The sequence below is a fragment of the Martes martes genome (genome assembly GCF_963455335.1).
Source record: "Martes martes genome assembly, chromosome: 3".
Taxonomy (NCBI): domain Eukaryota; kingdom Metazoa; phylum Chordata; class Mammalia; order Carnivora; family Mustelidae; genus Martes; species Martes martes.
The window spans coordinates 175,530,919-175,542,924 of NC_137890.1; the positions used below are offsets into that span (position 1 = coordinate 175,530,919).

Below are 12,006 nucleotides of genomic sequence, written 5' to 3' on the forward strand. Positions count from 1 at the left end.
CAGAGTAGCAGGCAGAGGGAGAAGCAGGCTCCCTGCCGAGCAAGGAGCCCGATGTGGGACTCGATCCCAGGACGCCGGGATCATGACCCGAGCCGAAGGCAGCTGCTTAACCAACTGAGCCACCCAGGCGTCCCAGAACTATTCCCATATTTTATCTATCTATCTATCTATCTGTCTATCTATCCCTTTACGTATTTTGTTCATTCTCCCCACTCCCTTGCCCCTCTGGGAGCCATTAATTTGTTCTCTGTATTTATAAGTCATTTTTGTTTTTTGCTTGTTCATTTGTTTTGTTTTTTAAATTCTACATATAAGTGAAATCATATGGTATGTGTCTCTGACTGACTTATTTCACTTAGCATAATACCCTCTAGATCCATCCATGTTGTTGCAAATGGCAAGAGTGTATTATATTTTTCTGGCTGAATAATATTCCATATTCATATACATACCTTATCTTTACCATTCACCTATCAATAGACACTTAGGTAGCTTCCACATTTTGGGTATTGGATGTATTGCTGCAGTAAACATAGAGATGCATGTCTTTTTGAATTAGTGTCTTTGTTTTCTTCAGGTGAGTGCTAGGGAAGTGGAACTACTTGGTTGTATTTTATTTTTATTTTTATTTATTTTTTAAAGATTTTTATTTATTTATTTGACAGAAATCACAAGTAGGCAGAGAGGCAGGCACAGAGAGAGGGGGAGGCAGACTCCCCGCCGAGTAGAGAGCCCAATGTGGGGCTCGATCCCAGGACCCCGGGATCATGACCCGAGCCGAAGGCAGAGGCCCCAACCCACTGAGCCACCCAGGCGCCCCTTATTTTTATTTTTAATTTTTTGGGAAACCTCTGTATTTTTCATAGCAGTTGCAGCAATTTACATTCCCACCAACAGTGCATGAGGGTTCCCTTCTCTCTACATTCTGACCAACACTTGTTATGTATTTTTTTAATATTAGCCATTCTAATTGATATGAGGTGATAACTCATTTTGGTTTTGATTTGCATTTCCTTGATGACTATTGATCTTGAATATCTTTTCATGTATCTGTTAGCCATGTGTGTGTTTGTCTTTGGGAAAATGTCTATTCAGGTCCTATGTTTATTTTTTATAAAGTTTTTAATTCCACTGTAGTTAACATCCACTGTTACATTAGTTTCAGGTGTACAGTATAGTGATTCAGCAGCCCCATATATTACTCAGTGCTCATCATAAATGTATTCTTAATCCCCTTCACCTGTTTCACCCAACCCCCACCCACCTCCCCTCTGGTGACCATCTGTTGTCCTCTAAAGTTAAGAGTCTGTTTTATACTTTGTCTCTTAATTTTTTGTTTGTTTTTCTTAAATTCCACATGAGCAAAATCATATGGTATTTGTCTTTCTCTAGCTTATTTTGCTTAGCATTACACTATCTAGATCTGTCCATGTTCCTCTATTAATTTTTAAAATCATATTCTTTGTTATTTTGGTGTTAAGTTGTATGGGTTTTTTATAGATTTTGGATATTAACCCCTGAGAACTATTCCTATTATAAATTCTATTCTCCTTTATGTATGTATTCTTTCAGGCCACTGAAGAAAGGCAAATATTCCCCATTTCTCTCCTGCCTACTGCAGTTGATTGGTAGTGGCTATTGGCTGTCCAGAGTGCTGTTTGAGAGAGTCTGACATCTGGGCTTGGGAATGGAATACTATGGTGAATTTTGAATTTTGCCACATAGGAGGGAAAGAATGGTAGCAGAAATGCTATATATTATTTGCCATTTCTGTATTAAAATGTCATTATGTCACCATTAATATATTCCAATGACTAATTACTTTCTATATCACTTAGAAGGTAATACATACTCAAAAAAAGGTAATATATAAATATATGCAGTGTTTTTTGTTTACAGATCACTTGCATGTGGAATTCAGGAATTGCTTAGCAAATGGAAATAATATATATTTAGTTTCTTAAAAATATTAGAGAAACTGAGCCAGTGCTAGTTTGCACACTGCTTAGTAATACTTATCTAAAAACATCTGTTAAAATGTTAAGTCTTAGAATAGCTTTGTTCACTTTCATAGATTTTTTGGCAAAAGAATCTCAAATTTTAAGTTTGCTGATTTTTTTTAAAACACTTCTTTCTAAGGAATATAACATTTTCATTATTTCATTTAAAGTTTTTTTTTTTTTCTGTTTTTTTGTGTTTTTTTGGCCCACAACACACATTCTTACTATTCCTAGGCTGCTTTATTACTTTCTTCTTGCCTTTCCTCTAGAAGGGCTATGTAAATGAATAATATGGATGTATAACCAGTCCTCCTGCAGATTTCTTTGAAATTAAAAATATACTGTCCTTTTCATGACCACAACTGAGTCCTTACAAAGATTAAAGTACTTAAATTATCTTATTTATTAGATAATTTACATACAGTTTCAGTAATATAAATTAGAGTTACAACTTTTTAACAATATCTTCAGAAGAAAAAGATACACAAGTTTTCTACTATTTTTAAGAAAGACTTTAATTTGAGTTTTAGATATTCTTCTCTGATTCTACTACTAATGCTGCTGTGCTTTAGCAGTTATATCAGTACTGTTGCTAATAGACCTTAGGGCTGGTCATTTTCCAGTTTTATTAGTCAAGATGGTTCTTACTGAGTTCTGTGTATACCTTCTAGCTTCTTGCTTATGCAATGTCAAGCATACCTTTCTTCCTTAAAAATAGAATACTGAATTATACACAGTGTGGCAGTGTGTCCTGCTAAAAGTACACATCTTTATAAAAATGATAGAGAAAAACAGGGTAACTTTATGTCCTTAAATCTGAAAAATAATCTAAAATATAATATAAAATAATAAAAATATTAGAAGTAATGTAAAATGTCCTTAAAAATATTTATCATATCAAAGGTGAATACAGAAATAGAAAGTCTGAGTAGTTTATAACCATTAAAGAAGTTGAATCCATAATTAAAATTGTTCTCACAAGAAAACTAGAGATTAAGGTGACTTCCCTAAACATCAAATGCTACTGAATAATTAAGGAAAATACAGTTCCAAACTTATACAAACTCAGAGAAAAGAAATTGAGTCTAGTATACTCGTTATATAAATAACTAATAAGGACAGTAAGAAAAGGAAAATTTTAGGCTGATCTCTGTTCTGAACAGAGATGCAGAAACCCTAAACCAAATCCTAACAACTCGCTTAGATAAAAGTAGACTTAGGTAAAAAGAAATCATTTGATTAAGTAGTACAGAAAACAAGACTTGATAATATTAATTGTATTTTCATGATTAAAAACTCTGGAATAGAATGTTACTTTTTAAAAAATATTTATTTTTTAAATTTTATGTTCCTTTTTTAAAATTAAAAAAATTTTAAATAAACTCTACACCCAATGTGGGTCTCAAACTTATAACCCCCGATGTAAAGAGTCACATGTTCTACCAGCTGAGCCAGCCAGATATCCCCAAAATACACTTTTTTAAGAGAGGGAGGGAGTGAGGATGGAGCCAGGGGTGGCGGGGGACAGGGCAGAGGGAGAGAAGGAATACAGGCAGAACCCCACTGTGTGTGGACCCTAATTTAGGGCTTGATCTCATAGCTGTACAATCCTGAGATCATGAACTGAGTTAAAATCAAGAGTCAGACACTTAACCAACTGAGACCCAGGCACCCCTGAAAAGTTACTTTCTTAATCTGATATTTAAGAAGTTATCCACAAAAGTATATATTAAACGTCACTGAAAGATTTAATGGTAAACACTGAAAGATTTGCCTTTGAGACTGAGAAAGACACAGAGTGCTTGCTATTGGCACTTGTATTCTGCCTTTTACACACAAAGAACATCCAGTACAGTTGAACAAACAATGAAACATATAAAATTTAGAATTGAAGAATTAAAATGGTTATTTTTAGATGGTTTATAGAAAATCCAAAAGAAGAATTATTTGAATTAATGATCAGTTTATAAAATTATTTTCCAGCAAAAAGTAAAATTAATTTTTAAAGATAACCATTTATAGCAGTACAAAAAATTATCAAGTACTTTGTAATATATCTAGCCAGAGATGTACAAATCCATTACAGAAAAATTTATAGAACTTCACTGAGAGATATTCAAGAACATCTAAATAAATGATAAAATATATTCATAAATAGAAATATTGTTTTATTGCAAAGAAGTTCATTCTTTCCACATGAGTCATAGCTTTAATGCAGTGCCTGTCAAAATATCAAAAGGTGGTTTAAGTGTTTGGTTTTTGCTTTTTTGTTGTTTTTGCTTGTTTTGAAACTTAACAGATTCATTTTAAAATACATATGGCAATATAGAGGTCAAGAATAAATAATGACACTCTCAAAGAACACAGCAAGAGGACTTGTTCTACCAGATACCAAACAATATTTGAAAACTATGGGAATTAAGACTGTGGTATATTGGTACAGGAGTACAGGGCTAGACAAATAATGAAATAGTAGAGAGCTCAGATACAGACTCACTGTATGTGGGCACTGGATTTAAGATAGGTGGTACTTGGGACGCCTGGGTGGCTCAGTTGGTTAAGCAGCTGCCTTCGGCTCAGGTCATGATCTCAGTGTCCTGGGATCGAGTCCCACATCGGGCTCCTTGCTTGGCGGGGAGCCTGCTTCTCCCTCTGCCTCTGCCTGTGCTCGCGCTCTCTCTCTCTCCCTCTCTCTCTCTCTCTCTCTCTGACAAATAAATAAATAAAAATAAAATATTTAAAGATAGGTGGTACTGGACAGCAGTGAGAAAACAGTCATCTCTTAAGTTAATGTTGCTGGAAAAATTGGTTATTCATATGGGGAAAATGCAGTGGGGTTTCTATCCCTTACTATATGCAATAATCATCTAGAGGTGGATTATAAAATTAAATATAAGAGGAACATTCTTTTTTTTTTTTTTAAACATTTTATTTATTTATTTGACAGAGAATACAAGTAGGCAGAGAGGAGGGGAAGCAGGCTCCCCACTGAGCAGAGAGCCTGACTCGGGGCTCGATCCAGGACCCTGGGATCCTGACCTGAGCTGAAGGCAGAGGCTTTAACCCACTGAGCCACCCAGGCGCCCCAAGTGGAAAAATACTTTTTTTTTTTTTTTAAAGATTTTATATATTTATTTGACAGAGATCACAAGTAGGCAGAGAGCCAGGCGGGGGGGGGGGGGGCGGGGGGGAAGGTTCCCTGCTGAGCAGAGAGTCCGATGTGGGGGTTGATCCCAGACCCTAGGATCATGACCTGAGCTGAAGGCAGAGGCTTTAACCCACTGAGCCACCCAGGCGCCCCAAGAGGAAGTATTCTTAAGGCACCTGAGTGGCTTGGTCAGTTAAGTGTCCAACTCTTGATTTCGGCTCAGGTGATGATTTAAGGGTTGTGAGATGGAGCCCGTGCGTGTTGGGCTCCACGGTTGGCATGGAGCCTGCTTAAGATTCTTTCTCTTTTCCTCTCCCTTGCCCCCACCCCACTCAAGCACTCTTCCTCTCTCTCAAAAAAAAAAAAAAAAAATCCAAAAGGAAACATTAAAAGATATTTTAGAAGATACTCTGGGGTGTATGATGATGTCAAAGTGGGAAAATGTCCTAGTAGGCCATTAGGTTACACAATTAACTACATTAAAATGAAGAATTTCTATTGAAAAGTCAGAGTCAAATATAAGCAACTTTATGGGAGAAGATATTTGCCACACATACAGCCGTACAACCAACATAGAGCTCGTAGTAAGATTATGAAGAATTACTAAAAGAAGAAAATTGTCAACCAGTTAAGAATGTGTGAAAGAGTTGAACATGCCACTTCACAAAGAGATTCTACCCCTTTAACAAATATGAAAAAGCAGCTACTTCACTGATAATTTTTAAAAAAATGAAGATTAACACAATGAGATACTACTTTATGCCCACTAGATTGGGAACATTTTTTAAATAAAATAATATCAAGTATTGGTGTGGATATAGAACAATGGAAGCTCTTCGTCCTGATGGGAGAATAAGTGGTACAAGCACTTTGATAAAAATTCGGTATTTTCTAGTTAAGTTGAAGATAAACATAATTTAAGATTACACTCCTAGAAAGATATCCTAGAACAGTGTATGATTTTGTGCATCAACAGGACACGTATAATAGTGTTCAGAGTAGTAGTATTTGTGATAGCTACAAACTGTAAACAGTCCAGTGGTCCCTTAATAATAGACTTGATGACTAATTCTGAAATATTCATATAATGAAATTGTTTACCACAGTGTATTGAGAAAAATGCAACAACATGAATGAATTCCATTCACATTAAGAACAGTTAAAAATTAAATCAGTACTGTTTAAGGTCGCATAAAAAAGTAAAAGTATGAAGAAACAGAAGTTAGTAGATTATAAATTAAGATAGTGGCTACCTCTGGTGAAAAAAGGGGGTTTACAATTAAGAGCTACTTGGGGACCATTGGAGTGCAGGCAGTATTCTGTTGCTTGGTCTGTTTAAGAATACATGTGATGACTTTATAATTATTTAGTACATTTACACTTAAGTCTTAGATAACTTTCTTTTTGTATTTAATCATTTTAAAAGCTTAAAACTTGCTAGAAACTTTGAAACAAGTAACTTTAATTAATACATATGATTCAAGATGAAAAATTTGAAAAGGTATAATTGACATCTCCCTTTCTCCCTATTCTGCTTATACCTTCCTACTTTTCAACAAGATAACCAATGTTAACTATCTTCTACTGCATCTTTCCATTTATTTGTATACACATCTAGGTGAATATATATGTGTATAATTTGCTCCCACATTTGAACAGAAATAGTAGCATATTAACTGTTAAGTACCTTCCCTTCCCCCCCCCAGTAAACAGTAAATCTTAAGAGACCTTTTCACATCAGCTTGTATTGAGCTTTCTTATTCTTTTTTATGATATTCCAGTGTGTGTATTTACTATAATGAATTTAGCCAGTCTGCCATTGCTGAACGTTTGGGTTATTTACAGTGTTTCCTTTTGCAAGCAATGGTGCAATTCATTATTTCATATCACCTATGAGTTTGCATTAAAAAATAATTTATCGAGGTGAAATTCACATTACAATTAATCATTTCAAAGTGAACAATTCAGTGACATTTATTACATACACAGTGTTGTCCTACCACCACCTATGTCTAGTTCCAAAAAACTTTCATCGCTCCAAACTAAAGCCTCTTATTCATTAACCAGTTTCTCCCCATTATTCCAAATCCCTAGCTCTGGCAACCACCAATCTCTCTTAATGGATTTATCTATTCTGAATATTTCTATAAGTGTAGTAAACAACGTGATCTTTTGTGTCTTTTTTCTCTTAGCATAATGTTTTTGAGTCTCATCTAGTTGGTAAAATTGGCACTTCATTCTTTTATGGTTGAATAATATTTCATTGTATGTATACACCACGATTTGTAAGTCATTTCATCCATTGATGGACACTGGGTTATTTCCACCTTTTGGCCAATGTGGATAGTGCTGTTATGAGCAAGTATGTACATGTACTTGTTTGAATAACTTTTCAGTTTTGGAGAGATATACCTAATAATGGAATTGCAGGGTCATATGGTAACTGTGTTTAATTTTTCATGGAACCACCAAACTCTTTTCTGCAGCAACTGAATATTCCCACTGACAATATATGAGGTTTCTAAATCTTCTACACTTGTTATTTCTCAGCAATACTCGTTCTTTTCTCCTCCCCTCCCCTCACCCTTCTTAGTGAGTGAGTGTGATGTGGTACCTCACTGCAGTTTTGATTTGCATTTCCTTAATGATCAGTGATGCTGAGCATATTTTCATCTGCTTGTTGGCCAGTTGTATATCTTCTTTGGCGAAAACTCTGTTTTTCACCCATGTTTTAATTGTGTTATTTGTCTTTTTGTTGTTGAGATTTAAGAGTCCTTTGTGTATTCTAGATACTAGACTTTTACCAGATACAGAATTTGATATATTCTCCCTTATTTTCTCCCATTTGTAGGTTCTCTTTTTATTTTCTTGATATTGTCTTTTGATGCACAGTTTTTAATTTTAACGAAGTCCAATTTATCTATTGTTTATTTTGTTTATCATGCTTTTTTAAAAAAAATCTGAGACTCCATTGCCTAAGCCAGGGTAATAAAGATTTACCCCTCTGTGTTCTTCTAAGATATTTATGGTTTTAAGCTCTTATATTTAGGTCATTGATCCATTTTGAGTTAAATTTTATGTATGGTGTTAGGTAGGAGTCCAGCTTCATTCTTTTGCTTCCTAATTGTGGATCCCCAGTTGTTCCAGTACCATTTGTTAATGAGACTATTTTTTCTTCCATTGAATGGGGACATCCCTGTTGAAAATCAGTTGGCCATCAAAGTGTGGATTTAGTTATAGATTCTCAGTTCTATTCCATTGGTCTATATGTCTATATATCAGCACCATAATGTTTTGATTTTTGTAAATTTATACTAAGTTTTGAAATTAAGAAATGTGAGTCCTACAACTTCATTTTTTTTTTTTTCAAGATTGTTTTGGCTATTCAGGACCCCTGGCATTTCCATATGAATTTGAAGATTGGCTTTTTCAGTTCTGCCAAAAAGGCAATTGGAATTTTTTCCTATTAATTAATTTTTACTGCGGTAGAGTTGCCATGCAGTATTAATGAGTTTCAGGTCTACAACAATGATTTGACATTTATATACATTTATATAAAATGATCACAATAAGTCACCATGCAAAGTTATTACAATATTATTGACTATATTTCCCATGCTGTACTTCACATCCTCATGACTTATTTATTTTATGACTGAAAGTTTCCACCTCTTAATACTCTTCAACTGTTTCATTCTCTAGCCCCACTCCCCTCAGGCAACCACCAGTTTGTTCTCTGTATTTGTGGATCTCTTCCTGTTTTAATGTTCATTTGTTTTGTTTTTTTATATTCCACATGTGAGTGAAATGATATGGTATTTTTTCCCCCTGACTTAATTGCACTTAGCATAATATCGTCTAGGTCCATCCATGTTGTTGCAAGTGGCAAGATTTTGTTCTTTTTTATGGCTGATTAAAATATTCGTGCGTGTGTGCGCACAACATCTTTATCCATTTATCTACTGATGTATGCTTAGGTTACTTCCATATCTTGGTTATTGTAAGTAGTGATCTAATGAACCTAGCAGGTGCTTATCTTTTCAAATTAGTGTTTTTGTTTGCTTTGGGTAAATACTCAGAAGTGGGATTGCTGGATTATGTAGTATTTCTATTTTTAGTTTTTTAAGAACCTGAGTACTGTTTTTCACAGTTCCTACACAAATTTACATACCCCCAACAGTGTATGTGGGTTCCCTTTTCTCTACATCCTGGCCAATACTAGTTATATTTTGACTCTTTTTATACTAGCCACTCTAATTGATGTTAGGTGATATATCTTATTTTGATTTTGATTTGCATTTCCCTGATGATTATTGATGAACATCTTTTCATGTATCTGTTGGCTGTCTGTTCTTTGGAAAAATGTCTGTCTGGGTCCTCTGACATTTTTTAAACAGATTATTGGGGATTTTTTGTTTGTCTCTTTGGTTTTTTTGGTGTTGAGTGTATGAGTTCTTTATATATTTTGGATATTAACCCCTTATCAGATCTATCATTTGCAAATATTTTCTCCCATTCAGTAGATGTCCTTTTCATTTTTTGATATTTTTTTCTTTGCTATGTCAAAGCTTTTTAGTTTGATGTACTCCCACTTGTTTATTTGTGCTTTTGTTGCCCTTGCCCGAGAAACAGATCCAAAAATAACATTGCTAAGACCAGTGTCCAAGAGTTTATTGTCTATGTTTTCTTTTAGGTGTTTTATGGTTTCAGACTTTACATGTAGGCCTTTAACCTATTTTGAATTTACTTTTATATATCGTATAAGAAAGTATGTCATTCTTTTGCATGTACCTGTTCAGTCTTTCTAGTACCATTTAGTGAAGAGACTATTTTTTCTACCTTGTATGTTTTTGCTTTCTTTGTCATAGATTAATTGGGTATATAAGTGTGGTTTCGACCCTCTATTCTATTCCATTGATTTATAAGTCTGTTTTTGTGCCACTGCTATACTGTTTTGATTACTGCAGCTTTGTAGTATCATTTGATATCTGCATGCATGATACCTCTAAGCTTTGTTCTTCTTTCTCATGATTGCCTTGGCCATTTGGCGTTTTGTCTTTCCATAAAAATTTTAGGATTATTTGTTCTAGTTCTGTGGGAAAAAGCTTTTGGTATTTTGATGGGGATTGCATTGAATTTGTAGATTACTTCAAGTAATATGGACATTTTAAAATAGTAATTCTTCCAATCTATGAATGTGATCTTGATCTCAGTATCATAAGTTCAAGCCCCACATTGGGCTCCATGCTGGGCATGGAGCCCACTTAAAAAAAAAAAAAAAAGAAATATAAAGTAGAATAGAATTACATTGTATGTTATCATAGTTGTGACCATATCACAGTTTTTTATACATTAAACAGCTCTTGGACATTTGGGGTTGTTTCTGGGTTTTGACTATTATGAGTAAAGCTACTATAAATATACAACTTTTTGTGCCATTGTTTTTAGATAGTATCATTTCATGTTACCAGTGTATGAGAGTTCAGATTGTTCCATATTCAATACAATATTATCAGTCCTTTTAATGTTAGCTCTTAACATTAGTTAATGGGTGTGTTGGTATCATACGTACATGATGCTTACTTCAGGTTTAATTCACCTCCATCTCTTTTTCTAACTTATTTTAAGATAGAAGCTTAAAACATTGACTTTCATTCTACTTTTCTAATATATCATAGAAAGCTATAATTTTCCTTTTGAACATTGCTTTAACATCCTGTAATTTTTGATCTGTTTTAATTCAAAATATTTTCTAGTTTCTCATATGATTTCCTCTTTGATCCAGATTGTTTTGAATTTTGTTTAATTTTCAAATATTTGGGGATTTTCCAAATATCTTTCTGTTACTGATTTTTTATTTAATTACATTGTGATTACAAAAACATCCTCTGTATTATTTTGGTCCTTTTCAGTTTATTGAGATTTGTTTTATGGCTCATGATGTAGTCTGTCTTGGTGAGTAGTGCATGCATACTTGGAAAGAATATATATTGTTTTTTTATGGGTTTTTCTTTAAACATTTATTAGGTTTATTTAGTTGATAATGCCAGTCAAGTCTTTTATATCCTTACTGATTTTCTTCCTGTGTGGTTCAAATCTCCAATTATAAGTGTGGGTTTGTCTATTTCTCTTTTTAGTTATTTCCATTTTTGGTTCATATATGTTGGTTTTATTAGTACCTGCATAGATGTATAGTTTTATTTTTATGTCTTTATGATTTGACCCTTTTATTCTTATGTGTTTGTCCATATTCCTGAAATCTGCTTTCATCAATACTAACTTAATGATCAGTGCTTTTAGTGTATATATGACTTTAAAGTGGTGTGGACAGTAGATGTTAGGTCTTTTTTATCCAATCTGAAATTTTCTGCCTTTTAAGCAGATTATTTAGAGCATTTACATTTAATGTAATTATAATATAGTTGGGTTTAAATCTACCATTTTGGTGTTTATTTCTCCCGTGTGTTGTTTGTTCTTTTTTCCTGCTTCCTCTCCTGCCCCCAAGGTAATTGTTCTTAGACTGGCCTTTCTGCTTCATTCTATGCATGTGTAGATTACTATTTGACAAATGATTAAAAAAGCACCCCATGTAGATTTCTGGAGCCCTTTCTCTGAATAGCTTCCTCACTTAGGGCACTTTCTTCTATAAATTGTAGCTACCATTCTTTCCCCAGACTTCAGTATCTTGTCTCTTCAAATCAGGTAGGCTGTCATACTTTATTTGGACCCCCCCCCCACCTTGTACCAAAATCTTAGGAACATACTTCTATCTAAAAAGCTATTAGATTTATAGGATCACGTCATTTGTTTTCTTCTCTCAGGGATAATATTTATAGGCTGCCTGGTGTCCAAATTCTG

The 12,006-nt window shown here is 34.1% G+C and overlaps 1 protein-coding gene across 1 annotated transcript in view; it reads left to right on the top strand.

The window, feature by feature from the left end:
* KANSL1L (KAT8 regulatory NSL complex subunit 1 like) overlaps positions 1-12,006 on the top strand; it is a 140,995-nt gene that overhangs the window by 97,774 nt on the left and 31,215 nt on the right. The gene's annotated exons all lie outside the window — the stretch shown is intronic.